Source organism: Scyliorhinus torazame, chromosome 25 (genome assembly GCF_047496885.1).
Source record: "Scyliorhinus torazame isolate Kashiwa2021f chromosome 25, sScyTor2.1, whole genome shotgun sequence".
NCBI classification, from domain to species: domain Eukaryota; kingdom Metazoa; phylum Chordata; class Chondrichthyes; order Carcharhiniformes; family Scyliorhinidae; genus Scyliorhinus; species Scyliorhinus torazame.
The window spans coordinates 15,396,570-15,424,195 of NC_092731.1; the positions used below are offsets into that span (position 1 = coordinate 15,396,570).

Genomic DNA, 27,626 nt, shown 5'->3' on the forward strand with positions numbered 1-27,626 from the left:
CCAGTCTCTCTCACTCTCTCTCTCTCGTCTTCCCATTCTCTCTCTCTCTCTTTCCATTCTCTCATCCTCTCCTTCCATTCGCTCGTATCTCTCTTTGCCATTCTAGTCTCTCGTCTCTCGTCTTTGTTTTCCATTCCCTCTATCTCTATTTCCATGTCTCTAGTATCTCGCTTTCCATTCTCTCTCACTCACTTTCCATTCTCTCTCACTCACTTTCCATTCTCTTTCTCTTTCCATTCTCTCTCTCTCTCTTTCCATTCTCTCTAGTCTCTCATTCCATTCTCTCTATCGCTCTATCCATTCTCTCGTCTCTCCCGTCCGTCCATTCTCTCTCACACACACACCCCCCCCCCCTTCGTCTTCTGCCCCTCTCTGCTCACACACACCCAACCAACAAACACACGACAATCACCAACCCACACTCACACACCACACACCCTACACACCTCCCACACACCCGCTCTCTCCATTCCTTCTTCTCTCTCTCTCCATACTCTCTCACTCTCTCCATTCCCATCTCTCACTCTCTCATCTCCCTCCTCGTCTCATCCCTCACCCAACCCATACCCGATCTCCATCCCCTCTCCTCCATCCTCTCTCACTCATTCCACTCTCACACTCACACCCTCTCTCACTCTCATTCCCACTTCTCGTCACTCTCTGCCATCTCTCCATTCCCTCTCTCTCTCATCTCTCCATTCCTCTCTCTCACTCTCTAACTCTCTCCATTCCCTTTCTCTTATCCATTCTGTCTCTCACTCTCTACCATTCCCTCTCTCGCTCACTCTCCATTCCCTATCTCACTCCATTCCCTCTCTAAATCCTCTCCATTCCATCTCTCACTCACTCCATTCCTCTCTCTCTCTCTCCATTCCCTCTTTCACACACTCCATTCCCTCTCACTCTCTCTCTCTCTCTCTCTCACCATTCCCTCTCTCACGCTCCATTCCCTCTCTCACACTCTCCATTCCCTCTCTCCACTCTCCATTTACCCTCTCACTCCCTCCACTCCCTCTCTCAATCTCTCCATCCGCTCTCTCTCTCCATTCCCTTTCACTCTCCATTCCCTCTCTCTCTCGCTCTACATTCCCTCTCTCGCTCTGCATTCCCTATTCCCTCTCTCCCGCTCTCAATTCCATCTCTCACTTCCCTCCATTCCCTCTCTCGCTCTCTCTCCATTCCCCCTCTCTCTCTCTCTCCAATTCCTTTCTCACTCTCTCCATTTTCCCTCTCTCCCTCCATTCCTTTCTCACTCTCTCCATTCCTCTCTCACTCCCTCCATTCCCTCTCTCACTCTCTCCATTCCCTATCTCACTCTCTCCATTCCCTATCTCACTCTCTCCATTCCTCTCTCACTCTCTCCATTCCCCCTCTCCTCTCCCTCTCTCTCTCTCCATTCCCTCTCCCACTATCTCCATTCCCCATCTCACTCCATTAGCTCTCTCCCTCTCACCATTCCTGCTCTCACTCCCTCCATTCCGTCTCCCACTCTCTCCATTCCCTCTCTCTCTCTCTCTCTCTCTCTCTCTCCAGTCCCTCTCTCTCTCGCTCCATTCCCTCTCTCTCTCTCTGACCATTCCCCCTCTCTCTCTGCATTCCCTCATTCATCTGTCCCTCTCTCCATTCCATCTCTCACTCTACCCATTCCCTCTCTCACTCTCCCCATTCCCTCTCTCACTCTCCCCATTCCCTGTCTCGCTCTCTCCACTTCCTTTCTGACTCTCTCCATTTCCCCTCTCACTCCTTCCATTCCCTCTCTCTCTCCCTCTCCATTCCCTCTCTTTCTCTGCATTCCCTCATTCCATCTCTCCCTCTCTCCATTCCATCACTCATTCGCTCCGTTCCATCTCTCGCTCCCTCTCCATTTTCCCTCTCTCTCTCTCCAATTCCTTTCTCACTCTCGTCCGTTTCCTCTCTCACTCCCTCCATTCCCCCTCTCACTCCCTCCATTCCCTCTCTCACTCCCTCCATTCCCTACCTCACTACCTCCATTCGCACTCTCACTCTCTCCATTCCCTCTCTCTCTCTCTCTCTCTCTCTCTCCATTCGCTCTCTCTCTGTCTCTCCAATCCCTCTCTCACTCTCTCCAATCCCTCTCTCTCTCCATTCCCTCTCTCCCTCTCTCTCTCTCGCTCTCTCTCTCTCTCTCCTTTCCCTCTCTCGCTCTCTCTCCATTCCCTCTATCGCTCTCTCTCCATTCCCTCGCACTCTCCATTCCCTCTCTAACTCTCTCCCTTCCCTCTGTCAATCTCTCCGCTCCCCCTCTCACTATCTCCGTTCCCTCTCTCTCTCTCGCTCTCTCTCCGTTCCCTCTCTCTCTCTCTCTCTCCATTCCCTCTCTCACTCTCTCCATTCGCTTTCTCACTCCCTCCATTCCCACTCTCACTCCCTCCATTCCCTCGATCACACCCTCCATTCCCTCTCTCACTCTCTCCATTCCCCCTCTCACTCTCTCCATTCCCTCTCTCTCTCTCTCTCCATTCCTACTCTCTCTCTCTCCATTTCCACTCACTCCATTCCCAATCTCTCTCTCTCCATTCCCTCTCTCTCTCTCCATTCCCTCTCCCACTATCTCCATTCCCCATCTCACTCCATTACCTCTCTCCCTCTCACCATTCCTGCTCTCACTCCCTCCATTCCGTCTCCCACTCTCTCCATTCCCTCTCTCTCGATCTCTCTCTCTCTACATTCCCTCTCTCTCTTTCTCCATTCCCTCTCTCTCTCTCTCTCTCTCTCTCTCCAGTCCCTCTCTCTCTCGCTCCATTCCCTCTCTCTCTCTCTGACCATTCCCCCTCTCTCTCTGCATTCCCTCATTCATCTGTCCCTCTCTCCATTCCATCTCTCACTCTACCCATTCCCTCTCTCACTCTCCCCATTCCCTCTCTCACTCTCCCCATTCCCTGTCTCGCTCTCTCCACTTCCTTTCTGACTCTCTCCACTTCCCCTCTCACTCCTTCCATTCCCTCTCTCTCTCCCTCTCCATTCCCTCTCTTTCTCTGCATTCCCTCATTCCATCTCTCCCTCTCTCCATTCCATCACTCATTCGCTCCGTTCCATCTCTCGCTCTCTCTCCATTTTCCCTCTCTCTCTCTCTCCAATTCCTTTCTCACTCTCTCCATTTCCTTTCTCACTCCCTCCATTCCCCCTCTCACTCCCTCCATTCCCTCTCTCACTCCCTCCATTCCCTACCTCACTACCTCCATTCGCACTCTCACTCTCTCCATTCCCTCTCTCTCTCTCTCTCTCTCTCTCTCTCCATTCGCTCTCTCTCTGTCTCTCCAATCTCTCTCTCACTCTCTCCAATCCCTCTCTCTCTCCATTCCCTCTCTCCCTCTCTCTCTCTCGCTCTCTCTCTCTCTCTCCTTTCCCTCTCTCGCTCTCTCTCCATTCCCTCTATCGCTCTCTCTCCATTCCCTCGCACTCTCCATTCCCTCTCTAACTCTCTCCCTTCCCTCTGTCAATCTCTCCGCTCCCCCTCTCACTATCTCCGTTCCCTCTCTCTCTCTCGCTCTCTCTCCGTTCCCTCTCTCTCTCTCTCTCTCCATTCCCTCTCTCACTCTCTCCATTCGCTTTCTCACTCCCTCCATTCCCACTCTCACTCCCTCCATTCCCTCTATCACTCCCTCCATTCCCTCGATCACACCCTCCATTCCCTCTCTCACTCTCTCCATTCCCCCTCTCACTCTCTCCATTCCCTCTCTCTCTCTCTCTCCATTCCTACTCTCTCTCCATTTCCACTCACTCCATTCCCAATCTCTCTCTCTCCATTCCCTCTCTCTCTCTCCATTCCCTCTCTCACTCTCTCCATTCACTCGCTCTCTCTCTCCATTCCCTCTCTCACTCCCTCCATTCCCTTTCTCTCTCCATTCCCCTCCCTCTCCATTCCTTGTCTCAATCTCTCCACTCTCTCTCTCTCTCTCTCTCACTCTCCATTCCCTCTCTCTCTCTCTCTCTCTCTCTCTCCATTCCCTCTCTCTCTCGATTCCGTCTATGACTCCCTCCATTCCCTCCCTCTCTCTCTTTGTCCCTCCATTCCCCCTCTCTCTCTCTCTCCATTTCCTTTCTCACTCTCTCCATTCCCTCTCTCTCTCCATTCCCTCTCTAACTCTTTCCATTCCATCTCTCACTCACTCCATTCCCTCGCTCTCTCCATTCCCTGTCTCTCTCTCTCCATTCCCTCTCTCTCTCCATTCCCCCCTCTCTCTCTCTCCATTCCCTCTCTCACTCTCTCCATTCCCTCTCTCACTCTCTCCATTCCTTCTCTCACTCTCTCCATTCCCTCTCTCACTCTCTCCGTCTCACTATCTCCGTTCCCTCTCTCTCTCACACCATTCCCTCTCTCTCTCCATTCCCTCTCTCACTCTCTCCATTCCACTTCTCACTCCCTACATTCCCACTCTCACTCCCTCCATTCCCTCTCTCACTCTCTCCATTCCCTCTCTCACTCTCTCTATTTCCTCTCTCACTCTCTCCATTTCCTCTTTCACTCTCTCCATTCCCTCTCTCTCTACATTCCCGCTCTCTCCATTCCCAATCTCTCTCTCTCCATTTCCTCTCTCTCTCTCCATTTCCTCTCTCTCTCTCCATTTCCCCTCTCTCTCTCCATTCCCTCTCTCACTCACTCCATTCCCTTTCTTTCTCCATTCCCTCTCTCGCTCTCTCACCATTCCCTCTCTCCCTCCATTCCGTCTCTGAATCTCTCCATTCCCTCTCTGAATCGCTCCATTCCCCCTCTCTCTCTCTCTCTCTCTCTCCATTCCCTCTCTCTCACTCTCTCTCTCTCCATTCCCTCTCTCTCTCCATTCCGTCCCTCACTCCCTCCATTCCCTCTCTCTCTGTCTCTCTCTCTCCCTCCATTCCCCCTCTCTCTCTCTCTCTCTCCATTCCCCCTCTCTCTCTCTCTCTCCATTCCCTCTCTCCCTCCATTCCCTCCCTCGCTCTCTCTCCATTCTCTCTCTCTCTCTCTCCATTCCCTCTCTCCATTCCGTCTCTCATTCCCTCCATTCCATCTCTCTCTCTCTCCATTCCCTCTCTCTCTCCATTCCCTCTCTCGCTCTCATTCCCTCTCTCACTCTCTCCATTCCCTCGCTCTCTCTCTCCATTCCCTCTCTCACTCCCTCCATTCCCTTTCTCTCTCCATTCCCCTCTCCCTCCATTCCGTGTCTGAATCTCTCTATTCCCTCTCTTTCTCTCTCTCTCTCTCCATTCCCTCTCTCTCTCTCCATTCCCTCTCTCAATTCCGTCTATGACTCCCTCCATTCCCTCTCTCTCTCTCTTTCTCCATTCCACCTCTCTCTCTCTCTCTCCATTCGTTCTCTCTCTCCATTCCCTATCTCACTCTCTCCATTCCCTCTCTCTCTCTCCATTCCCTCTCTCTCTCCATTCCCTCTCTCACTCTCTCCATTCCCTCTCTCACTCTCTCCGTTCTCCGTCTCACTATCTCCGTTCCCTCTCTCTCTCACACCATTTCCTCTCTCTCTCTCCATTCCCTCTCTCTCACTCTCTCCATTCCTTTTCTCACTCCCTCCATTCCCACTCTCACTCCCTCCATTCCCTCTATCACTCCCTCCATTCCCTCTCTCACTCTCTCCATTCCCTCTCTCACTCTCTCCATTTCCACTTTCACTCTCTCCATTTCCTCTTTCACTCTCTCCATTCCCTCTCTCTCTACATTCCCGCTCTCTCCATTCCCAATCTCTCTCTCTCCATTCCCAATCTCTCTCTCTCCATTCCCTCTCTCTCTCTCCATTCCCTCTCTCTCTCTCTCCATTCACTCGCTCTCTCTCTCTCCATTCCCTCTCTCACTCCCTCCACTCCCTTTCTTTCTCCATTCCCTCTCTCGCTCTCTCGCCATTCCCTCTCTCTCTCCCTCCATTCCATCTCTGAATCTCTCCATTCCCTCTCTCTCTCTCTCTCTCTCTCTCTCTCTCTCTCTCCATTCCCTCTCTCTCTCTCTCTCCCTCCATTCCCCCCTCTCGCTCTCGCTCTCCATTCCCCCCCTGTCTCTCTCTCCATTCCCTCTCTCCCTCCATTCCCTCCCTCGCTCTCTCTCCATTCCCTCTCTCTCTCTCTCCCCATCCCCTCTCTCCATTCCGTCTCCCATTCCCTCCATTCCCTCTCTCTCTCTCTCCCCATCCCCTCTCTCCATTCCGTCTCCCATTCCCTCCATTCCATCTCTCTCTCTCTCCATTCCCTCTCTCTCCATTCCCTCTCTCTCCATTCCCTCTCTCGCTCTCTCTCCCTTCACTCTCTCTTTCCATTCCCACTCTCTCTCCATTCCCTCTCTCTCTCCATTCCCTCTCTCACTCTCTTCATTCCCACGCTCTCTCTCTCTCCATTCCCTCTCTCACTCCCTTCATTCCCTTTCTTTCTCCATTCCCTCTCTCGCTATCTTGCCATTCCCTCTCTCTCTCCCTCCATTCCGTCTCTAAATCTATCCTTTCCCTCTCTCTCGCTCTCTCTCCATTCCCTCTCACTCTCTCTCTCTCCATTCCCTCTCTCTCTCCATTCCGTCTCTCACTCCCTCCATTCTCTCTCTCTCTCTCTCTCTCTCTCTCTCCCTCCATTCCCCCCTCTCTCTCTCCATTCCCCCCCTCTCTCTCTCTCTCTCTCTCCATTCCCTCTCTCATTCCCTCCATTCCATCTCTCTGTCTCTCCATTCCCTCTCTCTCTCCATTCCCTCTCTCGCTCTCTCTCCCTTCCCTCTCTCTCTCCATTCCCACTCTCTCTTCATTCCCTCACTCTCTCTCCATTCCCTCTCTCGCTCTCTCTCCTGTCCCTCTCTCAATCCCTCCATTCCGTCTCTGTATCTCTCCATTCCCTCTCACACCATTCCCTCTCTCCCTCTCTCTCTCCATTCCCTCTCTCTCTCCATTCTGTCTCTCACTCTCTCCATTCCCTCTCTCTCTCTCTCTCACACTCTCCCTCCATTCCCTCTCCCTCTCTCCATTCCCACTCCCTCTCTCTCCAATCCCTCTCTCACTCTCTCCATTCAATCTCTCACTCTCTCCATTCCCTCTCCCACTATCTCCATTCCCTCTCTCACTCCATTACCTCTCTCCCTCTCACCATTCCTGCTCTGACTCCCTCCATTCCGTGTCTCACTCTCTCCATTCCCCCGTCTCTCTCTCTCTCGCCATTCCCTCTCTCACTCTCTCCATTTCCCCTCACTCTGCCTCCATTCCTCTCTCACTCTCTCCATCCCCTCTCTCTCTCCATTCCCACTCTCTCCCCATTCCCTCTCTCTCTCCATTCCCTCTCGCCATTCCCTCTCTCTCTTGCTCTCCATTCGCTCTCTCTGCATTCCCTCATTCCCTCTCGCCCGCTCTCCATTCCATCTCTCACTCTCTCCATTCACTCTCTCGCTCTCTCTCCATTCCCCCTCTCTCTCTCTCTCCATTTCCTTTCTCACTCTCTCCATTTCCCCTCTCACTCCCTCCATTCCCTCTCTCACTCTCTCCATCCCCTCCCTCTCTCTCCATTCCCTCTCTCTCTCCATTCCCTCTCTCTCCTTTTCCCTCTCTCACTCCATTACCTCTCTCCCTCTCACCATTCCTGCTCTGACTCCCTCCATTCCCTCTCTCACACTCTCCATTTCCTCTCTCACTCCCTCCATCCCCTCTCTCTCTCTCCATACCCTCTCTCCATTCCCTCTCTCACTCTCTCCATTCCCTCTCTCTATCTCGCTCTCTCTCTCCATTACCCCACTCCTTCGCTCCATTCCCTCTCTCTCTATCTCTCCATTCCCTCTCACTCTCTCTCCATTCCGTCTCTCTCTAAATTCCCTCTCTCTCTCTCGCTCTCTTTTCCCTCTCTCTCTGCACTCCCTCATTCCTTCTCTCCCTCTATCCATTCCATCTCTCACTCCCTCCATTCTCGCTCTCTCTCCATTCCCCCCTCTCTCTCTCCAATTCCTTTCTCACTCTCTCCATTCCCTCTCTCACTCCCTCCATTCCCTCTCTCACTCCCTCCATTCCCTCTCTCACTCTCTCCATTCCCTCTCTCACTCTCTCCATTCCCTCTCTCTCTCTCTCTCTCTCTCTCCATTCCCTCTCCCACTATCTCCAATCCCTCTTTCATTCCATTACCTCCCTCCCTCTCACTACTCCCGCTCTCACTCCCTCCATTCCGTCTCTCACTCTCTCCATTCCGTCTCTCATTCTCTCCATTCCCTCTCCCTCTCTCTCTCTCTCCATTCCCTCTCTCTCCATTCCCTCTCTCTCTCCACATTCCCTCTCTCCATTCCCTCTCTCGCTCTCCATTCCCTCTCTCTCTCTCTGTCTCTCCATTCTCTCTCTCTCTCCATTCCATCTCTCTCTCTCTCCATTCCCTCTCTCTCTCTCTATCTCCATTCCCTCTATCACTCCCTTCATTCCCCCTCTCACTCTCTCCAGTCCCTCTCTCACTCTCTCCATTCCCTCCCTCTCTCTCCATTCCCAATCTCTCTCTCTCCATTCCCTCTCTCCATTCCCTCTCTCTCTCCATTCCCTCTCTAACTCTCTCCATTCCATCTCTCACTCTCTACATTCCCTCGCTCTCTCTCTCCATTCCCTCTCTCTCCATTCCCTCTCTCTCTCGCTCCATTCCCTTTCTATCTCTCCCTCTCTCCATTCAGTCTCTCACTCTCTCCATTCGCTCTCTCTCCATTTCCTCCCTCACTCTCTCCATTCCCTCTCCCACTATCTCCATTCCCTCTCTCACTCCATTACCTCTCTCCCTCTCATCATTCCTGCTCTGACTCCCTCCATTCCCTCTCTCACTCTCTCCATTTCCCCTCTCACTCCCTCCATCCCCCCTCTCTCTCTCTCCATACCCTCTCTCCATTCCCTCTCTCACTCTCTCCTTTCCCTCTCTCTCTCTCGCTCTCTCTCTCCATTACCTCACTACTTCTCTCCATTCCCTCTCTCTCTCTCCATTCCCTCTCTCTCTCCATTCCCTCTCGCTCTCTCTCTCCATTCCATCTCTCACTCTCTCCATTCCCTCTCTCTCTCTCCACTCCCTCTCTCCCTCTCTCCACTCCCTCTCTCTCTCTCTCCATTCACTCTCTCTCTCTCTCCATTCCCTCTCTCTCTCTCTCTCTATCTCTCTCCATTCCCTCTCTCTCTCTCTCCATTCCCTCTCTCTCTCTCTCTCTCTCCATTCTCTCTCTCTCTCTATCTCTCTCCATTCCATCTCTCTCTCTCTCCATTCCCTCTCTCTCTCTCTCTCCATTCCCTCTCTCACTCTCTCCATTCCCTCTCTCACTCTCTCCAGTCCGTCTCGCTCTCTCTCCATTCCCTCTCTCACTCTCTCCATTCCCTCTCCCACTATCTCCTTTTCCCTCTCTCACTCCATTACCTCTCTCCCTCTCACCATTCCTGCTCTGACTCCCTCCATTCCCTCTCTCACACTCTCCATTTCCTCTCTCACTCCCTCCATCCCCTCTCTCTCTCTCCAACCCTCTCTCCATTCCCTCTCTCACTCTCTCCATTCCCTCTCTCTATCTCGCTCTCTCTCTCCATTACCTCACTCCTTCGCTCCATTCCCTCTCTCTCTATCTCTCCATTCCCTCTCTCTCTCTCTCCATTCCCTCTCTCTCTAAATTCCCTCTCTCTCTCTCGCTCTCCATTCCCCCTCTCTCTCTGCATTTCCTCATTCCCTCTCTCCCGCTCTCCATTCCATCTCTCACTCTCTTCATTCCCTCTCTCGCTCTCTCTCCATTCCCCCTCTCTCTCTCTCTCCATTTCCTTTCTCACTCTCTCCATTTCCCCTCTCACTCACTCCATTCCCTCTCTCACTCTCTCCATTCCCGATCTCACTCTCTCCATTCCCGATCTCACTCTCTCCATTCCCTCACTCACTCTCTCCATTCCCTCTCTCGCCCCCTCTCCATTCCCTCTGTCTCTCCATTCCCTCTCTAACTCTCTCCATTCCATCTCACCATTCCCACTCTCTCCATTCCCTCTCGCTCTCTCTCTCCATTCCCGCTCGCTCTCTCTCTCCATTCCCTCTCTCCATTCCCTCTCTCACTCTCTCCATTCCCTCTCTCTCTCTCTCTCTCTCCATTCCCTTTCTCTTTCTCTCCATTCCCTCTCTCTCTCTCCATTCCCTCTCCCTCTCTCCAGTCCCCCCCTCTCTCTCTCCATTCCCTCGCTCTCTCTCCATTCCCTCTCTCTCTCTCTCTCTCCATTCCCTCTCTCGCTCTCTCTCCATTTCCTCTCTCACTCCCTCCATTCCGTCTCTGTATCTCTCCATTCCATGTCTCTCTCTCTCCATTCACTCTCTCTCTCTCTCTCTCTCTCCATTCCCGTTCTCTCTCCATTCTGTCTCTCACTCTCTCCCTCCCTCCATTCCCTCTCTCTCTCTCTCCATTCCCTCTCTCTCTCGCTCCATTCCCTCTCTCTCTCCATTCCCTCTCTCTCTCTCTCTCCATTCCCTCTCTCTCTCTCTCTCTCCATTCCCTCTCCCTCTCTCTCCATTCCCTCTTTCCCTCTCCATTCCCTCTCTCACTCTCTCCATTCAATCTCTCACTCTCTCCATTCCCTCTCCCACTATCTCCATTCCCTCTCTCACTCCATTACCTCTCTCCCTCTCACCATTCCTGCTCTGACTCCCTCCATTCCGTGTCTCACTCTCTCCATTCCCCCGTCTCTCTCTCTCTCTCGCCATTCCCTCTCTCACTCTCTCCATTTCCCCTCACTCTGCCTCCATTCCTCTCTCACTCTCTTCATCCCCTCTCTCTCTCCATTCCCACTCTCTCCCCATTCCCTCTCTCTCTCCATTCCCTCTCGCCATTCCCTCTCTCTCTTGCTCTCCATTCGCTCTCTCTGCATTCCCTCATTCCCTCTCGCCCGCTCTCCATTCCATCTCTCACTCTCTCCATTCACTCTCTCTCCATTCCCCCTCTCTCTCTCTCTCCATTTCCTTTCTCACTCTCTCCATTTCCCCTCTCACTCCCTCCATTCCCTCTCTCACTCTCTCCATCCCCTCCCTCTCTCTCCATTCCCTCTCTCTCTCCATTCCCTCTCTCTCCATTCCCTCTCTCTCTCCATTCCATCTCTCTCTCTCTCCACTCCCTCTCTCTCTCTCTCCACTCCCTCTCTCTCTCTCTCCATTCACTCTCTCTCTCTCCATTCCCTCTCTCTCTCTCTCTCTCTCCATTCCCTCTCTCTCTCTCTCCATTCCCTCTCTCTCTCTCTCTCTCCATTCTCTCTCTCTCTCTATCTCTCTCCATTCCATCTCTCTCTCCCCATTCCCTCTCTCTCTCTCTCTCTCTCTCTCCATTCCCTCTCTCACTCTCTCCATTCCCTCTCTCACTCTCTCCATTCCCTCTCTCACTCTCTCCATTCCGTCTCGCTCTCTCTCCATTCCCTCTCTCACTCTCTCCATTCCCTCTCCCATTATCTCCTTTTCCCTCTCTCACTCCATTACCTCTCTCCCTCTCACCATTCCTGCTCTGACTCCCTCCATTCCCTCTCTCACACTCTCCATTTCCTCTCTCACTCCCTCCATCCCCTCTCTCTCTCTCCATCCCCTCTCTCCATTCCCTCTCTCACTCTCTCCATTCCCTCTCTCTATCTCGCTCTCTCTCTCCATTACCCCACTCCTTCGCTCCATTCCCTCTCTCTCTATCTCTCCATTCCCTCTCTCTCTCTCTCCATTCCGTCTCTCTCTAAATTCCCTCTCTCTCTCTCGCTCTCTTTTCCCTCTCTCTCTGCACTCCCTCATTCCTTCTCTCCCTCTATCCATTCCATCTCTCACTCCCTCCATTCTCGCTCTCTCTCCATTCCCCCCTCTCTCTCTCCAATTCCTTTCTCACTCTCTCCATTCCCTCTCTCACTCCCTCCATTCCCTCTCTCACTCCCTCCATTCCCTCTCTCACTCTCTCCATTCCCTCTCTCACTCTCTCCATTCCCTCTCTCTCTCTCTCTCTCTCTCCATTCCCTCTCCCACTATCTCCAATCCCTCTTTCATTCCATTACCTCCCTCCCTCTCACTACTCCCGCTCTCACTCCCTCCATTCCGTCTCTCACTCTCTCCATTCCGTCTCTCATTCTCTCCATTCCCTCTCTCTCTCTCTCTCTCTCCATTCCCTCTCTCTCCATTCCCTCTCTCTCTCCACATTCCCTCTCTCCATTCCCTCTCTCGCTCTCCATTCCCTCTCTCTCTCTCTGTCTCTCCATTCTCTCTCTCTCTCCATTCCATCTCTCTCTCTCTCCATTCCCTCTCTCTCTCTCTATCTCCATTCCCTCTATCACTCCCTTCATTCCCCCTCTCACTCTCTCCAGTCCCAATCTCTCTCTCTCCATTCCCTCTCTCCATTCCCTCTCTCTCTCCATTCCCTGTCGAACTCTCTCCATTCCATCTCTCACTCTCTCCATTCCCTCGCTCTCTCTCTCCATTCCCTCTCTCTCCATTCCCTCTCTCTCTCGCTCCATTCCCTTTCTATCTCTCCCTCTCACCATTCAGTCTCTCACTCTCTCCATTCGCTCTCTCTCCATTTCCTCCCTCACTCTCTCCATTCCCTCTCCCACTATCTCCATTCCCTCTCTCACTCCATTACCTCTCTCCCTCTCATCATTCCTGCTCTGACTCCCTCCATTCCCTCTCTCACTCTCTCCATTTTCCCTCTCACTCCCTCCATCCCCCCTCTCTCTCTCTCCATACCCTCTCTCCATTCCCTCTCTCACTCTCTCCTTTCCCTCTCTCTCTCTCTCGCTCTCTCTCTCCATTACCTCACTACTTCTCTCCATTCCCTCTCTCTCTCTCCATTCCCTCTCTCTCTCCATTCCCTCTCGCTCTCTCTCTCCATTCCATCTCTCACTCTCTCCATTCCCTCTCTCTCTCTCCACTCCCTCTCTCCACTCCCTCTCTCTCTCTCTCCATTCACTCTCTCTCTCTCTCCATTCCCTCTCTCTCTCTCTCTCTATCTCTCTCCATTCCCTCTCTCTCTCTCTCCATTCCCTCTCTCTCTCTCTCTCTCTCCATTCTCTCTCTCTCTCTATCTCTCTCCATTCCATCTCTCTCTCTCTCCATTCCCTCTCTCTCTCTCTCTCCATTCCCTCTCTCACTCTCTCCATTCCCTCTCTCACTCTCTCCAGTCCGTCTCGCTCTCTCTCCATTCCCTCTCTCACTCTCTCCATTCCCTCTCCCACTATCTCCTTTTCCCTCTCTCACTCCATTACCTCTCTCCCTCTCACCATTCCTGCTCTGACTCCCTCCATTCCCTCTCTCACACTCTCCATTTCCTCTCTCACTCCCTCCATCCCCTCTCTCTCTCTCCAACCCTCTCTCCATTCCCTCTCTCACTCTCTCCATTCCCTCTCTCTATCTCGCTCTCTCTCTCCATTACCTCACTCCTTCGCTCCATTCCCTCTCTCTCTATCTCTCCATTCCCTCTCTCTCTCTCTCCATTCCCTCTCTCTCTAAATTCCCTCTCTCTCTCTCGCTCTCCATTCCCCCTCTCTCTCTGCATTTCCTCATTCCCTCTCTCCCGCTCTCCATTCCATCTCTCACTCTCTTCATTCCCTCTCTCGCTCTCTCTCCATTCCCCCTCTCTCTCTCTCTCCATTTCCTTTCTCACTCTCTCCATTTCCCCTCTCACTCACTCCATTCCCTCTCTCACTCTCTCCATTCCCGATCTCACTCTCTCCATTCCCTCACTCACTCTCTCCATTCCCTCTCTCGCTCCCTCTCCATTCCCTCTGTCTCTCCATTCCCTCTCTAACTCTCTCCATTCCATCTCACCATTCCCACTCTCTCCATTCCCTCTCGCTCTCTCTCTCCATTCCCGCTCGCTCTCTCTCTCCATTCCCTCTCTCCATTCCCTCTCTCACTCTCTCCATTCCCTCTCTCTCTCTCTCTCTCTCCATTCCCTTTCTCTTTCTCTCCATTCCCTCTCTCTCTCTCCATTCCCTCTCCCTCTCTCCAGTCCCCCCCTCTCTCTCTCCATTCCCTCGCTCTCTCTCCATTCCCTCTCTCTCTCTCTCTCTCCATTCCCTCTCTCGCTCTCTCTCCATTTCCTCTCTCACTCCCTCCATTCCGTCTCTGTATCTCTCCATTCCATGTCTCTCTCTCTCCATTCCCTCTCTCTCTCTCTCTCTCTCTCCATTCCCTTTCTCTCTTCATTCTGTCTCTCACTCTCTCCCTCCCTCAATTCCCTCTCTCTCTCTCTCCATTCCCTCTCTCTCTCGCTCCATTCCCTCTCTCTCTCCATTCCCTCTCTCTCTCTCTCTCCATTCCCTCTCTCTCTCTCTCTCTCCATTCCCTCTCCCTCTCTCTCCATTCCCTCTTTCCCTCTCTCTCCATTCCCTCTCTCTCTCTCCGTTCCCTCTCTCTCTCTCTCTCCGTTCCCTCTCACATTATCTCCATTCCCTCTCTCATTCCATTACCTCTCTCCCTCTCACCACTGCCGCTCTCACTCTCTCCATTCCCTCTCTCTCTCTCTCTCTCTCTCTCTCTCTCCATTCCCTGGCTCTCTCTCTCCATTCACCTCTCTCTCTCTCTCCATTCCCTCTCTCTCTCCAGTCCTTCTCTCTCTCGCTCTCCATTCCATCTCTCCCTTTCTCCATTCCATCTCTCTCTCTATCCATTCCCTCTCTAACTCTCTCCAATCCCTCTCTAACTCTCTCCATTCCATCTCTCACTCTGTCCATTCCATCTCTCACTCTCTCCATTCCCTCTCTCTCTCTCTCTCTCTCTCTCCATTCCCTCTCTCTCTCTCTCTCTCTCCATTCCCTCTCTCTCTCTCTCTCTCTCTCTCTCTCCATTCCCTCTCTCTCTCTCTCTCTCTCTCTCTCCATTCCCTCTCGCTCTCCATTCCCTCTCTCTCTCTCTATCTCCATTCCCTCTCTTGCTCTCTCTCCAATCCTCCTCTCTCGCTCTCTCCATTTCCTTTCTCACTCTCTCCATTCCCTCTCTCACTCCCTCCATTCCCTCTCTCACTCTCTCCATTCCCTCTCTCTCTCCAGTCCCTCTCTCTCTGCATTCCCTCTCTCTTTCAGTCTCCATTCACTCTCTCTCTCTGCATTCCCTCATTCCATCTCTCCCTCTTTCTATTCCATCTCTCCCTCTCTCCATTCCCCCCCTCTCTCTCCCTCCATTTCCTTTCTCACTCACTCCATTCCCTCTCTTACTCCCTCCATTCCCTCTCTTACTCCCTCCATTCCCTCTCTCACTCTCTCCATTCCCTCTCTCACTCTCTCCATTCCCTCTCTGTCTCTCCATTACCTCTCTCTCTCTCTCTTCATTCCCTCTCTCTCTTTCTCTCTCCATTCTCTCACTCACTCTCCCCATTCCCTCTCTCTCCCTCACCATTCCCCCTCTCTTTCTCCATTCCCTCCCTCTCTCTCCATTCCCTCTCTCTCTCCTTTCCCTCTTTCGCTCTCTCTCCATTCCCTCTCTCGCTCTCTCTCCATTCCCTCTCTAACTCTCTCCATTCCCTCTTGCACTCTCTCCATTCCCCCTCTCTCACTCTCCATTCTCTCTCTCTCACTCTCTTCATTCCCTCTCTCACTCTCTCCGTTCCCCCTCTTACTCTCTCCGTTCCCTCTCTCACTCTCTCTCTCTCTCTCTCTCTCACTCCATTCCCTCTCTCTCTCTCTCTCTCTCCATTCCCTCTCTCACTCTCTCCATTCCCTTTCTCACTCCCTCCATTCTCACTCTGACTACCTCCATTTCCACTCTCAATCCCTCCATTCCCTCTATCACTCCCTTCATTCCCCATCTCACTCTCTCCAGTCCCTCTCTCACTCTCTCTATCCCCTCCCTCTCTCTCCATTCCCAATCTCTCTCTCTCCATTCCCTCTCTCTCTCCATTCCCTCTCTCTCTCCATTCCCTCTCTCTCTCCATTCCATCTATCACTCTCTCCATTCCCTCTCCCACTATCTCCATTCCCTCTCTCATTCCATTACCTCCCTCCCTCTCACTACTCCCGCTCTCACTCCCTCCATTCCGTCTCTCACTCTCTCCATTCCCTTTCTCTTTCTCTCCATTCCCTCTCTCTCTCTCCATTCCCTCTCCCTCTCTCCAGTCCCCCCCTCTCTCTCTCCATTCCCTCGCTCTCTCTCCATTCCCTCTCTCTCTCTCTCTCTCCATTCCCTCTCTCGCTCTCTCTCCATTTCCTCTCTCACTCCCTCCATTCCGTCTCTGTATCTCTCCATTCCATGTCTCTCTCTCTCCATTCCCTCTCTCTCTCTCTCTCTCTCTCCATTCCCTTTCTCTCTTCATTCTGTCTCTCACTCTCTCCCTCCCTCAATTCCCTCTCTCTCTCTCTCCATTCCCTCTCTCTCTCGCTCCATTCCCTCTCTCTCTCCATTCCCTCTCTCTCTCTCTCTCCATTCCCTCTCTCTCTCTCTCTCTCCATTCCCTCTCCCTCTCTCTCCATTCCCTCTTTCCCTCTCTCTCCATTCCCTCTCTCTCTCTCCGTTCCCTCTCTCTCTCTCTCTCTCCGTTCCCTCTCACATTATCTCCATTCCCTCTCTCATTCCATTACCTCTCTCCCTCTCACCACTGCCGCTCTCACTCTCTCCATTCCCTCTCTCTCTCTCTCTCTCTCTCTCTCCATTCCCTGGCTCTCTCTCTCCATTCACCTCTCTCTCTCTCTCCATTCCCTCTCTCTCTCCAGTCCTTCTCTCTCTCGCTCTCCATTCCATCTCTCCCTTTCTCCATTCCATCTCTCTCTCTATCCATTCCCTCTCTAACTCTCTCCAATCCCTCTCTAACTCTCTCCATTCCATCTCTCACTCTGTCCATTCCATCTCTCACTCTCTCCATTCCCTCTCTCTCTCTCTCTCTCTCTCTCCATTCCCTCTCTCTCTCTCTCTCTCTCCATTCCCTCTCTCTCTCTCTCTCTCTCTCTCTCTCCATTCCCTCTCTCTCTCTCTCTCTCTCTCTCTCCATTCCCTCTCGCTCTCCATTCCCTCTCTCTCTCTCTATCTCCATTCCCTCTCTTGCTCTCTCTCCAATCCTCCTCTCTCGCTCTCTCCATTTCCTTTCTCACTCTCTCCATTCCCTCTCTCACTCCCTCCATTCCCTCTCTCACTCTCTCCATCCCCTCTCTCTCTCCAGTCCCTCTCTCTCTGCATTCCCTCTCTCTTTCAGTCTCCATTCACTCTCTCTCTCTGCATTCCCTCATTCCATCTCTCCCTCTTTCTATTCCATCTCTCCCTCTCTCCATTCCCCCCCTCTCTCTCCCTCCATTTCCTTTCTCACTCACTCCATTCCCTCTCTTACTCCCTCCATTCCCTCTCTTACTCCCTCCATTCCCTCTCTCACTCTCTCCATTCCCTCTCTCACTCTCTCCATTCCCTCTCTGTCTCTCCATTACCTCTCTCTCTCTCTCTTCATTCCCTCTCTCTCTTTCTCTCTCCATTCTCTCACTCACTCTCCCCATTCCCTCTCTCTCCCTCACCATTCCCCCTCTCTTTCTCCATTCCCTCCCTCTCTCTCCATTCCCTCTCTCTCTCCTTTCCCTCTTTCGCTCTCTCTCCATTCCCTCTCTCGCTCTCTCTCCATTCCCTCTCTAACTCTCTCCATTCCCTCTTGCACTCTCTCCATTCCCCCTCTCTCACTCTCCATTCTCTCTCTCTCACTCTCTTCATTCCCTCTCTCACTCTCTCCGTTCCCCCTCTTACTCTCTCCGTTCCCTCTCTCACTCTCTCTCTCTCTCTCTCTCTCACTCCATTCCCTCTCTCTCTCTCTCTCTCCATTCCCTCTCTCACTCTCTCCATTCCCTTTCTCACTCCCTCCATTCTCACTCTGACTACCTCCATTTCCACTCTCAATCCCTCCATTCCCTCTATCACTCCCTTCATTCCCCATCTCACTCTCTCCAGTCCCTCTCTCACTCTCTCTATCCCCTCCCTCTCTCTCCATTCCCAATCTCTCTCTCTCCATTCCCTCTCTCTCTCCATTCCCTCTCTCTCTCCATTCCCTCTCTCTCTCCATTCCATCTATCACTCTCTCCATTCCCTCTCCCACTATCTCCATTCCCTCTCTCATTCCATTACCTCCCTCCCTCTCACTACTCCCGCTCTCACTCCCTCCATTCCGTCTCTCACTCTCTCCATTCCGTCTCTCATTCTCTCCATTCCCTCTCTCTCTCTCTCTCTCTCTCCATTCACTCTCTCTCCATTCCCTCTCTCTCTCCACATTCCCTCTCTCCATTCCCTCTCTCGCTCTCCATTCCCTCTCTCTCTCTCTCTCTCCATTCTGTCTCTCTCTCTCTATCTCTCTCCATTCTCTCTCTCTCTCCATTCCCTCTCTCTCTCTCTCTCCATTCCCTCTATCACTCCCTTCATTCCCCCTCTCTCTCTCACCAGTCCCTCTCTCACTCTCTCCATTCCCTCCCTCTCTCTCCATTCCCAATCTCTCTCTCTCCATTCCCTCTCTCTCTCCATTCCCTCTCTCTCTCCATTCCCTCTCTCTCTCGCTCCATTCCCTTTCTATCTCTCCCTCTCTCCATTCAGTCTCTCACTCTCTCCATTCGCTCTCTCTCCATTTCCTCCCTCACTCTCTCCATTCCCTCTCCCACTATCTCCATTCCCTCTCTCACTCCATTACCTCTCTCCCTCTCATCATTCCTGCTCTGACTCCCTCCATTCCCTCTCTCACTCTCTCCATTTCCCCTCTCACTCCCTCCATCCCCCCTCTCTCTCTCTCCATACCCTCTCTCCATTCCCTCTCTCACTCTCTCCTTTCCCTCTCTCTCTCTCGCTCTCTCTCTCCATTACCTCACGACCTCTCTCCATTCCCTCGCTCTCTATCTCTCCATTCCCTCTCTCTCTCTCCATTCCCTCTCTCTCTCCATTCCCTCTCGCTCTCTCTCTCCATTCCATCTCTCACTCTCTCCATTCCCTCTCTCTCTCTCTCTCTCTCTCTCCATTCACTCTCTCTCTCTCTCTCCATTCCCTCTCTCTCTCTCTCTCTCCATTCTCTCTCTCTCTCTATCTCTCTCCATTCCATCTCTCTCTCTCTCCATTCCCTCTCTCTCTATCTCTCTCCATTCCCTCTCTCACTCTCTCCATTCCGTCTCGCTCTCTCTCCATTCCCTCTCTCACTCTCTCCATTCCCTCTCCCACTATTTCCTTTTCCCTCTCTCACTCCATTACCTCTCTCCCTCTCACCATTCCTGCTCTGACTCCCTGCATTCCCTCTCTCACACTCTCCATTTCCTCTCTCACTCCCTCCATCCCCTCTCTCTCTCTCCATACCCTCTCTCCATTCCCTCTCTCACTCTCCCCATTCCCTCTCTCTATCTCGCGCTCTCTCTCCATTACCTCACTCCTTCGCTCCATTCCCTCTCTCTCTCTCTCTCTCCATTCCTTCTCTCTCTCTCTCTCCATTCCCTCTCACTCTAAATTCCCTCTCTCTCTCTCGCTCTCCATTCCCCCCCTCTCTCTGCATTCCCTCATTCCCTCTCTCCCGCTCTCCATTCCATCTCTCACTCTCTTCATTCCCTCTCTCGCTCTCTCTCCATTCCCCCTCTCTCTCTCTCTCCATTTCCTTTCTCACTCTCTCCATTTCCCCTCTCACTCACTCCATTCCCTCTCTCACTCACTCCATTCCCTCTCTCACTCTCTCCATTCCCGATCTCACTCTCTCCATTCCCTCACTCACTCTCTCCATTCCCTCTCTCGCTCCCTCTCCATTCCCTCTCTCTCTCCATTCCCTCTCTAACTCTCTCCATTCCATCTCACCATTCCCACTCTCTCCATTCCCTCTCGCTCTCTGTCTCCATTCCCGCTCGCTCTCTCTCCATTCCCTCTCTCTCTCTCCATTCCCTCTCTCTTTCTCTCCATTCCCTCTCTCTCTCTCCATTCCCTATCTCTCTCTCTCCAGTCCCCCCCTCTCTCTCTCCATTCCCTCGCTCTCTCTCCATTCCCTCTCTCTCTTTCTCTCTCTCTCTCCATTCCCTCTCTCGCTCTCTCTCCATTTCCTCTCTCACTCCCTCCATTCCCTCTCCCACTATCTCCTTTTCCCTCTCTCACTCCATTACCTCTCTCCCTCTCACCATTCCTGCTCTGACTCCCTCCATTCCCTCTCTCACACTCTCCATTTCCTCTCTCACTCCCTCCATCCCCTCTCTCTCTCTCCAACCCTCTCTCCATTCCCTCTCTCACTCTCTCCATTCCCTCTCTCTATCTCGCTCTCTCTCTCCATTACCTCACTCCTTCGCTCCATTCCCTCTCTCTCTATCTCTCCATTCCCTCTCTCTCTCTCTCCATTCCCTCTCTCTCTAAATTCCCTCTCTCTCTCTCGCTCTCCATTCCCCCTCTCTCTCTGCATTTCCTCATTCCCTCTCTCCCGCTCTCCATTCCATCTCTCACTCTATTCATTCCCTCTCTCGCTCTCTCTCCATTCCCCCTCTCTCTCTCTCTCCATTTCCTTTCTCACTCTCTCCATTTCCCCTCTCACTCACTCCATTCCCTCTCTCACTCTCTCCATTCCCGATCTCACTCTCTCCATTCCCTCACTCACTCTCTCCATTCCCTCTCTCGCTCCCTCTCCATTCCCTCTGTCTCTCCATTCCCTCTCTAACTCTCTCCATTCCATCTCACCATTCCCACTCTCTCCATTCCCTCTCGCTCTCTCTCTCCATTCCCGCTCGCTCTCTCTCTCCATTCCCTCTCTCCATTCCCTCTCTCACTCTCTCCATTCCCTCTCTCTCTCTCTCTCTCTCTCCATTCCCTTTCTCTTTCTCTCCATTCCCTCTCTCTCTCTCCATTCCCTCTCCCTCTCTCCAGTCCCCCCCTCTCTCTCTCCATTCCCTCGCTCTCTCTCCATTCCCTCTCTCTCTCTCTCTCTCCATTCCCTCTCTCGCTCTCTCTCCATTTCCTCTCTCACTCCCTCCATTCCGTCTCTGTATCTCTCCATTCCATGTCTCTCTCTCTCCATTCCCTCTCTCTCTCTCTCTCTCCATTCCCTTTCTCTCTTCATTCTGTCTCTCACTCTCTCCCTCCCTCAATTCCCTCTCTCTCTCTCTCCATTCCCTCTCTCTCTCGCTCCATTCCCTCTCTCTCTCCATTCCCTCTCTCTCTCTCTCTCCATTCCCTCTCTCTCTCTCTCTCTCCATTCCCTCTCCCTCTCTCTCCATTCCCTCTTTCCCTCTCTCTCCATTCCCTCTCTCTCTCTCCGTTCCCTCTCTCTCTCTCTCTCTCCGTTCCCTCTCACATTATCTCCATTCCCTCTCTCATTCCATTACCTCTCTCCCTCTCACCACTGCCGCTCTCACTCTCTCCATTCCCTCTCTCTCTCTCTCTCTCTCTCTCTCCATTCCCTGGCTCTCTCTCTCCATTCACCTCTCTCTCTCTCTCCATTCCCTCTCTCTCTCCAGTCCTTCTCTCTCTCGCTCTCCATTCCATCTCTCCCTTTCTCCATTCCATCTCTCTCTCTATCCATTCCCTCTCTAACTCTCTCCAATCCCTCTCTAACTCTCTCCATTCCATCTCTCACTCTGTCCATTCCATCTCTCACTCTCTCCATTCCCTCTCTCTCTCTCTCTCTCTCTCTCCATTCCCTCTCTCTCTCTCTCTCTCTCCATTCCCTCTCTCTCTCTCTCTCTCTCTCTCTCTCCATTCCCTCTCTCTCTCTCTCTCTCTCTCTCTCTCTCCATTCCCTCTCGCTCTCCATTCCCTCTCTCTCTCTCTATCTCCATTCCCTCTCTTGCTCTCTCTCCAATCCTCCTCTCTCGCTCTCTCCATTTCCTTTCTCACTCTCTCCATTCCCTCTCTCACTCCCTCCATTCCCTCTCTCACTCTCTCCATCCCCTCTCTCTCTCCAGTCCCTCTCTCTCTGCATTCCCTCTCTCTTTCAGTCTCCATTCACTCTCTCTCTCTGCATTCCCTCATTCCATCTCTCCCTCTTTCTATTCCATCTCTCCCTCTCTCCATTCCCCCCTCTCTCTCCCTCCATTTCCTTTCTCACTCACTCCATTCCCTCTCTTACTCCCTCCATTCCCTCTCTTACTCCCTCCATTCCCTCTCTCACTCTCTCCATTCCCTCTCTCACTCTCTCCATTCCCTCTCTGTCTCTCCATTACCTCTCTCTCTCTCTCTTCATTCCCTCTCTCTCTTTCTCTCTCCATTCTCTCACTCACTCTCCCCATTCCCTCTCTCTCCCTCACCATTCCCCCTCTCTTTCTCCATTCCCTCCCTCTCTCTCCATTCCCTCTCTCTCTCCTTTCCCTCTTTCGCTCTCTCTCCATTCCCTCTCTCGCTCTCTCTCCATTCCCTCTCTAACTCTCTCCATTCCTCTTGCACTCTCTCCATTCCCCCTCTCTCACTCTCCATTCTCTCTCTCTCACTCTCTTCATTCCCTCTCTCACTCTCTCCGTTCCCCCTCTTACTCTCTCCGTTCCCTCTCTCACTCTCTCTCTCTCTCTCTCTCTCACTCCATTCCCTCTCTCTCTCTCTCTCTCCATTCCCTCTCTCACTCTCTCCATTCCCTTTCTCACTCCCTCCATTCTCACTCTGACTACCTCCATTTCCACTCTCAATCCCTCCATTCCCTCTATCACTCCCTTCATTCCCCATCTCACTCTCTCCAGTCCCTCTCTCACTCTCTCTATCCCCTCCCTCTCTCTCCATTCCCAATCTCTCTCTCTCCATTCCCTCTCTCTCTCCATTCCCTCTCTCTCTCCATTCCATCTATCACTCTCTCCATTCCCTCTCCCACTATCTCCATTCCCTCTCTCATTCCATTACCTCCCTCCCTCTCACTACTCCCGCTCTCACTCCCTCCATTCCGTCTCTCACTCTCTCCATTCCATCTCTCATTCTCTCCATTCCCTCTCTCTCTCTCTCTCTCTCTCCATTCACTCTCTCTCCATTCCCTCTCTCTCTCCACATTCCCTCTCTCCATTCCCTCTCTCGCTCTCCATTCCCTCTCTCTCTCTCTCTCTCCATTCTGTCTCTCTCTCTATCTCTCTCCATTCTCTCTCTCTCTCCATTCCCTCTCTCTCTCTCTCTCTCCATTCCCTCTATCACTCCCTTCATTCCCCCTCTCTCTCTCACCAGTCCCTCTCTCACTCTCTCCATTCCCTCCCTCTCTCTCCATTCCCAATCTCTCTCTCTCCATTCCCTCTCTCTCTCCATTCCCTCTCTCTCTCCATTCCCTCTCTCTCTCGCTCCATTCCCTTTCTATCTCTCCCTCTCTCCATTCAGTCTCTCACTCTCTCCATTCGCTCTCTCTCCATTTCCTCCCTCACTCTCTCCATTCCCTCTCCCACTATCTCCATTCCCTCTCTCACTCCATTACCTCTCTGCCTCTCATCATTCCTGCTCTGACTCCCTCCATTCCCTCTCTCACTCTCTCCATTTCCCCTCTCACTCCCTCCATCCCCCCTCTCTCTCTCTCCATACCCTCTCTCCATTCCCTCTCTCACTCTCTCCTTTCCCTCTCTCTCTCTCGCTCTCTCTCTCCATTACCTCACTACCTCTCTCCATTCCCTCGCTCTCTATCTCTCCATTCCCTCTCTCTCTCTCCATTCCCTCTCTCTCTCCATTCCCTCTCGCTCTCTCTCTCCATTCCATCTCTCACTCTCTCCATTCCCTCTCTCTCTCTCTCTCTCTCTCCATTCACTCTCTCTCTCTCTCCATTCCCTCTCTCTCTCTCTCTCTCCATTCTCTCTCTCTCTCTATCTCTCTCCATTCCATCTCTCTCTCTCTCCATTCCCTCTCTCTCTATCTCTCTCCATTCCCTCTCTCACTCTCTCCATTCCGTCTCGCTCTCTCTCCATTCCCTCTCTCACTCTCTCCATTCCCTCTCCCACTATTTCCTTTTCCCTCTCTCACTCCATTACCTCTCTCCCTCTCACCATTCCTGCTCTGACTCCCTGCATTCCCTCTCTCACACTCTCCATTTCCTCTCTCACTCCCTCCATCCCCTCTCTCTCTCTCCATACCCTCTCTCCATTCCCTCTCTCACTCTCCCCATTCCCTCTCTCTATCTCGCGCTCTCTCTCCATTACCTCACTCCTTCGCTCCATTCCCTCTCTCTCTCTCTCTCTCCATTCCTTCTCTCTCTCTCTCTCCATTCCCTCTCACTCTAAATTCCCTCTCTCTCTCTCGCTCTCCATTCCCCCCCTCTCTCTGCATTCCCTCATTCCCTCTCTCCCGCTCTCCATTCCATCTCTCACTCTCTTCATTCCCTCTCTCGCTCTCTCTCCATTCCCCCTCTCTCTCTCTCTCCATTTCCTTTCTCACTCTCTCCATTTCCCCTCTCACTCACTCCATTCCCTCTCTCACTCACTCCATTCCCTCTCTCACTCTCTCCATTCCCGATCTCACTCTCTCCATTCCCTCACTCACTCTCTCCATTCCCTCTCTCGCTCCCTCTCCATTCCCTCTCTCTCTCCATTCCCTCTCTAACTCTCTCCATTCCATCTCACCATTCCCACTCTCTCCATTCCCTCTCGCTCTCTGTCTCCATTCCCGCTCGCTCTCTCTCTCCATTCCCTCTCTCCATTCCCTCTCTCACTCTCTCCATTCCCTCTCTCTCTCTCCATTCCCTCTCTCTTTCTCTCCATTCCCTCTCTCTCTCTCCATTCCCTATCTCTCTCTCTCCAGTCCCCCCCTCTCTCTCTCCATTCCCTCGCTCTCTCTCCATTCCCTCTCTCTCTTTCTCTCTCTCTCTCCATTCCCTCTCTCGCTCTCTCTCCATTTCCTCTCTCACTCCCTCCATTCCGTCTCTGTATCTCTCCATTCCATCTCTCTCTCTCTCCATTCCCTCTCTCTCTCTCTCTCCATTCCCTTTCTCTCTCCATTCTGTCTCTCACTCTCCCTCCCTCCCTCAATTCCCACTCTCTCTCCCTCTATTCCCTCTCTCTCTCCCTCTATTCCTTCTCTCTCTCTCCATTCGATCTCTCACTCTCTCCTTTCCCTCTCTCGCTCTCTCTCCATTCCCTTTCTCTCTCCATTCCCTCTCTCTCTCTCTCCACTCCCTCTCTCTCTCTCTCCATTCCCTCTCTCTCTCGCTCCATTCCCTCTCTCTCTCCATTCCCTCTCTCTCTCTCTCCATTCCCTCTCTCTCTCTCTCTCTCCATTCCCTCTCCCTCTCTCTCCATTCCCTCTCTATCTCTCCGTTCCCTCTCTCTCTCTCTCTCCATTCTCTCTCCCATTATCTCCATTCCCTCTCTCATTCCATTACCTCTCACCACTGCCGCTCTCACTCTCTCCATTCCCTCTCTCTCTCTCTCTCTCTCTCTCTCCATTCCCTGGCTCTCTCTCTCCATTCACCTCTCTCTCTCTCTCCATTCCCTCTCTTTCTCCAGTCCTTCTCTCTCTCGCTCTCCATTCCATCTCTCCCTTTCTCCATTCCATCTCTCTCTCTCTCCATTCCCTCTCTAACTCTCTCCAATCCCTCTCTAACTCTCTCCATTCCATCTCTCACTCTGTCCATTCCATCTCTCACTCTCTCCATTCCCTCTCTCTCTCTCTCTCTCTCTCTCTCTCCATTCCCTCTCTCTCTCTCTCCATTCCCTCTCGCTCTCCATTCCCTCTCTCTCTCTCTATCTCCATTCCCTCTCTTGCTCTCTCTCCAATCCTCCTCTCTCGCTCTCTCCATTTCCTTTCTCACTCTCTCCATTCCCTCTCTCACTCCCTCCATTCCCTCTCTCACTCTCTCCATCCCCTCTCTCTCCAGTCCCTCTCTCTCTGCATTCCCTCTCTCTCTCAGTCTCCATTCCCTCTCTCTCTCTACATTCCCTCATTCCATCTCTCCCTCTTTCCATTCCATCTCTCCCTCTTTCCATTCCATCTCTCCCTCTCTCCATTCCCCCCCTCTCTCTCTCTCCATTTCCTTTCTCACTCCCTCCATTCCCTCTCTTCCTCCCTCCATTCCCTCTCTAACTCTCTCCATTCCATCTCTCACTCTCTCCATTCTCTCTCTCTCTCTCTCTCTCTCCATTCCCTGGCTCTCTCTCTCCTTTCACCTCTCTCTCTCTCTCCATTCCCTCTCTCTCTCCAGTCCTTCTCTCTCTCGCTCTCCATTCCATCTCTCCCTTTCTCCATTCCATCTCTCTCTCTCTCCATTCCCTCTCTAACTCTCTCCAATCCCTCTCTAACTCTCTCCATTCCATCTCTCACTCTGTCCATTCCATCTCTCACTCTCTCCATTCCCTCTCTCTCTCTCTCTCTCTCTCTCTCTCTCTCTCTCTCCATTCCCCCTCTCTCTCTCTCTCCATTCCCTTTCTCTCTCCATTCCCTCGCTCTCCATTCCTCCTCTCTCTCTGCATTCCCTCCCTCTCTCGCTCTCCATTCCTCCTCTCTCTCTGCATTCCCTCATTCCCTCTCTACCTCTCTCCATTCCATCTCCCACTCTCCCCATTCCCCCCTCGCTCTCTTTCCATTCCCCCTCTCTCGCTCTCTCCATTTCCTTTCCCACTCTCTCCATTTCCCCTCTCTCTCCTTCCATTCCCTCTCGCTCTCTCTCCATTCCCTCTCTCTCTCCCCATTCCCTCTCTCTCCCTCACCATTCCACCTCTCTGTCTCCATTCCCTCACTCTCTCCATTCCCTCACTCTCACCTTTCCCTCTTTCGCTCTCGCTCCATTCCCTCTCTCGCTCTCTCTCCATTCCCTCTCTCTCTCCATTCCCTCTCTAACTCTCTCCATTCCCTCTCTCTCTCCATTCCCCCTCTCACTCTATCCATTCCCTCTCTCACTCTATCCATTCCCTCTCTCACTCTCTCCATTCCATCTCTCACTCTCTCCATTCCATCTCTCACTCTCTCCGTTCCCCCTCTCACTCTCTCCATTCACTCTCTCTCTCTCACTCCATTCCCTCTCTCTCTCCATTCCCTCTCTCACTCTCTCCATTCACTTTCTCAGTCTCTCCATTCCCTCTCTCTCTCCATCCCCTCTCTCTCCGTTCCCCCTCTCACTCTCTCCATTCAATCTCTCTCTCTCTCAGTCCATTCCCTCTCTCTCTCTCTCCATTCCCTCTCTCTCCATTCCCTCTCTCTCCATTCCCTCTCTCTCCATTCCATCTCTCACTCTCTCCATTCCCTCTCTCTCTCTCCATTCCCTCTCTCACTCCCTCCATTCCCTTTCTCTCTCCATTCCCTCTCTCACTTTCTCCATTCCCTCTCCCACGCTCTCCATTCTCCCTCTCGCTCTCTCCATTCCCTCTCTCTCTCCCTCCATTCCGTCTCTGTATCTCTCCGTTCCCTCTCTCTCTCGCTCTCTCCCTCCATTTCCTCTCTCTCTCTCTCCGTTCCCTCTCTCACTCTCTCCATTCCCTCTCTCGCTCTCTCTCCATTCCCTCTCTCGCTCTCTCTCCATTCCCACTCTCGCTCTCCATTCACACTCTCGCTCTCTCTCAATTCCCTCTCTCTCTCCATACCCTCTCTCTCTCTCGCTCTCTCTCCATTCACTCTCTCTCCATTCCCTCACTCTCTCTCACCATTCCCTCTCTCTCTCTCTCTCCATTCCCTCTCTCTCTCTCTCCATTCTCTCTCTCTCTTTCTCCATTCCCGCCTCTCTCTCCATTCCCTCTCTCTCTCCATTCCGTCTCTCACTCCCTCCATTCCCTTTCTCTCTCCATTCCCTCTCTCTCTCCATTCACTCTCTCTCTCGCTCTCCATTCCCTCTCTCTCTCGCTCTCCATTCCCTCTCTCTCTCTGCATTCCCTCGCTCTCTCTATTCTCTC

General features: G+C 52.4%; 1 protein-coding gene across 1 annotated transcript in view; it reads right to left on the minus strand.

Moving 5' to 3' along the window:
• The window catches only part of LOC140402237 (HHIP-like protein 1), a 175,069-nt gene that overhangs the window by 9,606 nt on the left and 137,837 nt on the right, over positions 1–27,626 (minus strand). The gene's annotated exons all lie outside the window — the stretch shown is intronic.